Source organism: Jaculus jaculus, chromosome 1 (genome assembly GCF_020740685.1).
Source record: "Jaculus jaculus isolate mJacJac1 chromosome 1, mJacJac1.mat.Y.cur, whole genome shotgun sequence".
Classification (NCBI taxonomy): domain Eukaryota; kingdom Metazoa; phylum Chordata; class Mammalia; order Rodentia; family Dipodidae; genus Jaculus; species Jaculus jaculus.
In genome coordinates, this window is record NC_059102.1 from 246923722 (window position 1) to 246928850 (window position 5129).

Consider the following 5129-nt stretch of genomic DNA (forward strand, 5'->3'; position numbering starts at 1 on the left):
TTTGGGGTCTTTCTTCAGTGATTTTCAGACCCTTACAGTATCAACTTCTGGACAGTTCTAAAATCAGAATTGTTCAATTTTTATAGAAATGCAAAAACATACTCAAGATGAAATGGGATAGAAATAACTTGTATTATGATGCAGACCACCAACTAATAACTAAGCAGAAATGGAATCTCAAACAAAAAACAAAAAACACCTTCTGGAAGCTGTTCCCAACATCTGCACTCAAATGTCTCCTCTGGTCCAGACAGGTGTCCACACATGAGAGTGTCTTCCAACATAGGCACACCACCATCACCTTGCCCACAGCCCAGACCCCAGGCCCCACAGGGCACCACTGAAGGACAAATGAATTCAATAACTAGCAAGATGCTGCACCAATAATATTTAGCCTGCTCAACACCACATCCTTTAAGCTGCAATAATTGATGAAGCAATTAGTTTAAAACAAACCAGTTAACTATACCTTGCAGTTAACAATGCTCCACTTTTTCAGTAAAAAAAATGTCTCTTGGTAAGGAAATTTCTGTTTTATCACTCTTCATCGTGGCTGCTTTAAGGAAGCCTTTACACTGATTAATTCAGATATATCTTCAGGGATTACTCTGGTCGCAACAACATTTATCTTGAATTATATTGAATAATTTTTATTAAATGCTTTGGCAGATGAAGTAGTTTGAAAACTTTGAGAAAATAGTATGAGAAAAGAAAGGTAACTCATGATAAAAGCTTCACAGTTTCCCAGGTCTGTCCTTAGACTGAAGAGAGCTTGAGGCAATATTCGACATTCTGAAGGACAGGGCTGACAAAAACAAAGAACTCTTAACCCTGCTTAGGCTGGGTCCGGAAATGACTGTGCTCTGGCCAAGCAGGAGGAAGTGCTTGTTGTCACCCATCGAGGTTCCCAGAGTCACGGCCTGTAGTCATTGCTGTTCTGTGATCTGATCTGATGCCAGACCACATTACTGGAAGATACTACGATTTGCTTACCATTAATAATTTAAGTTTTTAAATAAATATTTAAGTGCTATTTTTAGCACATCTGTCCCAGTGGCAGTGTTTGGTGCCCTAGGGAATGGCATCTTCACCTCATGCACCACAGAATTCAGTCAATTTGGTTTCCACAAATTGTGAACCTGTCTATCACGAAAAAAATCTTTGAGGATCTGTGTTTTAGTTCAGAATGTTCCTGTGTTATGTCTTTTTCATCACTATCTGGAGTTATCAGAAACTGATCAGAATTGCTGGTCACAAGTAAGGGTATGACATTTTCCTTTTGATGAACAGGCTGGCTGATGACTGAAGCAGGGTTTTGTTCTGTGGAAAGGCCTTGATAGGATTTGCACTTGCTCTGGGATTTCCTGAATGCTTTTCCTGGAGTGCCGGCAGGGGAAGGCTTAAATAGCTTTTCTTCCATTTTGGCTTCCTTCACGTATCGGCATGAGTTTCCCAATAGCATAATACCATTGAGTATTTTCAGGGATATCAAACCAAAATACAAAAGTATGACACAGGCATAAGATAGGATTCCTTGCACTTTGAGCTTATTACAACTCTGATAAGTAAAACAACTAGCGGGAGAAGAATAAATCCCATCCACCATGCCACCAAGTTGCTGTAGTCTGTATATGTGTTTTTCTGTCTGGTGTTAACAAGGTGAAAAGCGGGGCTGGCTCTATCTATATTCACTGTAGCTATCTGCAGTAATATCATTGAACTTGGTAATAAAGGTGGGCTTGACAATATCCACAGCAATTTCTGATGCAATCACCATGCAGACATCTGGAAACAAGACCCAGAGATGATCTGGATTCTAAGAAAACTGGTCCATGTTTCTTAAATACGCTATTAGCAAAAGCACATAATTTATGAATTACTCCTTAATATCGCTATTTGACATTTGAAATAGATTGTCCTTTTCAAACTTCTTGAAAACACTGCCTTTAATTTCAACAAAATTATTGGACATCATAATAGTAAGCAGTGACTTGTTGCGTGAGTTGAAAGCTACATTGAGAGTTGTTGCTTGAACCATCATGAGAATTGCATGCATAGAGCACGGCCACGAGAAAGTGAGGGATCACTCCGATGTGAGCTCGTTTTCTTGCTGTAGGTTCTGTTGCTGTCGGATAGAGAGCATCCAATGTATCTTGTACAACTGAAGAAAACAGTCGATCAGCAACCTCTAGCATGTTGTAGATGATGATATAGAGCTTGATGAGAGACTGCCCCTTATCAGGTGGTACATGATGGAGTAGTCAACATAGTGCCTCATGAAATAGCAGATCACCAAAATGACACCCTTCAAAATGTCACACATCTGGGCAGGCTGAAGCAAACTCCTGTCCCACAAGGAGTCCCTGTGGGGACATTCCATCCTATAAATGACGTGTTGAGAGACCAAATATAACCATTTTAAGTAAAAAAAAAAAAAAAAAAAAGTCCAGGCCTGACTTAGATAGAGAACTAGCCGGCCAATGTGCTGACCTTTTGCTTCTGTAAACTTTGCTTGCTTAATTGCTGCCTTTCCCCCTAGCGTTTCTGAGGAATCTCCACTTCAAGGACATTGCAGAAACACTCCACTGGGTGGGGGTGGGGGGCCCTCCGGCCTCCCACCACCTGCTTAGATAAGAAACTGAGGAATCTCCACTTCAAGGACAATAGAGATGACTTCATCTGCCTGGAGTGCCCCTAGCTCCTGCCCCCAACTTGGTCGCTGAAACCCCAAGCCAATCAGAACTGTTTAAATCAACCAATCATGTGTCTATCCCCTACTTCTTTGTTTGAATTCCTATATGAACCCCTTCCCCCAAAAGAAAGGGGCTGTCTCCCTCACTCCGCTGTGCCGGACTGTGGGGACGGAGCCCAGGCCTAGGCTTGCAATAAAGAAACCTGTAGCTTTTGCATTCGAGTGTCTCGGCTTCTGTGGCGGTTCTCTGGGTGACTGGGGGACTTGGCTCCTGGTCAGGGGTCTTGGCACAACACTGTAAGTGCTCCTCCCTTCGGTCTTAAGCCATAGCAAGGCAGAGTGAAGAGCCTGACAGTGCCAGGAACACTTACAGGGAGCATGGTGAACACATACAGAAGCGCATCCAGGCACAGGAAGAGTCCAAAAAACATGAGCTTTTCCAATTCTCTTGGTATTCACATACAAGTGTACATTCTTTCTCTTCATTCTGAATACTTGGCCTCAATATATTCAAGGAAGTACCCCTCTTGCAAGCTCAGCACTGAGGAACCTCAACAATGAAAGTTACCTTCTCGAGGAAGCTTCCTCATGGTGGCGAAAAACAACCAGCTCACTTCATCACACATTTGTGGCAGAGACAGAACAGCAAGAACAAGCTGCCCTCTGGTCACCTCTTAAACTCTCAACCTGTTGATACACCACAGCTGTTCCCGATCAACTCATTCTCACATCAGATTACAGTCTTCCTGCCTTGATCTCTTCAGTAGCAGGATTCCAAGCATGGGCACCACAGCTGGCTGCAGTTTTATTTTTTAATGGTATGTGCTAAGTACCCACTCTCCGGGTAAGCCGAAACCCTAGCCCCTCTGGTCTTGCAACTGCATTTCTGTGCATCATCTGCCACAACTCATACCTGACTTTCATGGTTTTTGATGCCAACTTCATTAATTTGCCTATTGTGTTCATTGTTTGCCTATTGTGTTCATTGCTTAAGCTTCTGCTATTGATTCTCAACTAATAACATTAGGGAATTTCCCTCAAGTCCCCCACAAGCTCTCTCTTCTCTCTACTCAGTATGTTGTGGTTTGGACTAGAGTGTTCACTAAAAAAGCATCACAATTTGGGGGCTGGAGGGATGGCTCAGCAGTTAAGGTGGTTGCTTAGAACACCTAGAGACCCAGGCTCGATCCCCAGTACCCACATCAAGCCAGATGCACAAAGTAGCACGTGTGTCTGGAGTGCATTTGCAGCAACTAGGGGCTTTGGTGCACTCAATCTCTCTCACTCTCATCTCCCTGCCTGCAAATAAATAAATAAATTTTAAAAAGCATCATATTTGGGATAGAGAGACAGCTGAGTGGTTAAAAGAGCTTGCTTACAGAGCCTGATGGCCTGGGTTCACTTTCCCAGTACCTATGTAAAGCCAGATGCACAAAATGGCATATGCATCGAGAATTCATTTGCAGTGGCAGGAGCCCCTGGCAGGCCCATTCTGTTTCTTTCTCTCATTCCCTCTTTCTACTTATAAATAAATAATATGTATAGTATATATATTTTTTCCATGGTAGGGCCTTGTTCTACTCCAGGCTGATCAGGAATTCACTCTATAGGCCTAGGCTGGTCTCAAACTCACAGGGATCATCCTATCTCTGCCTCCAAGAACTGGGATTAAAAGTATGTGCCACTACAGCCAGCATTTTTAAAATAAATTTTATTTCTTTATTTTTTTTGCAAGCAGAGAAAGATAGAAGACAGACAGACAGAGAATGGGCATGCCAGGGCCTCTAGCCAGTGCAAACAAACTCCAGACACATGTGCCCTTTGTGCATCTGGTTTACGTGGGTCCTAGGGAATTGAACCTGGGTCCTTTGGCTTTGCGGGCAAATGCCTTGGCCACTAAGCCATCTCTCCAGCCCCACCTAGCATTTTTTTAAAAAGCATCTCAGTTGTGTTCAGTGTGGTGACTCATACATGCAATCTGAGCACTTATGAGGCTGAGGCAGGAGGATACAGAGGTTGAAGACCAATTGGGTTACATATTAAGATACTGTGATGGTTAATGTCTGGTGATAAACTTGACACGTTTAAAATCACTATGGAAACAGATCTCTGATCCTGTCAGTAAGTTAAGGGAACATCTAGGTTATATTAGTTAAGGAGGGATGACGCATCCTAACTGTGGGCAGCATCATCTCCTGGGCTGCATTCCCAGACTGCAGAAAAAGCAGATAGTTAAGTATCTGTCCCTCTCTTCGTCCTACTGTACTAAATATGAGCAGCTGCCTAAAGCTCCTGTATCCACCATGTTGTACTGTGTTCTGGAACTATAAACTAAAATAATACCTTCCTTCCTTAAACTTATTTTTCAAAAATACATATTATTTATTTGTTTCAGAGAGAGAAAGAGGCAGGTAGAGAGAGATAATGGCCATGCCAG

At 42.7% G+C, this 5129-nt stretch overlaps 1 pseudogene; it reads right to left on the reverse strand.

The window, feature by feature from the left end:
• Positions 1-1108: 1108 nt before the first annotated feature.
• Positions 1109-3250, reverse strand: LOC101600744 (annotated as a pseudogene).
• Between the last annotated feature and the right edge of the window lie 1879 nt (positions 3251-5129).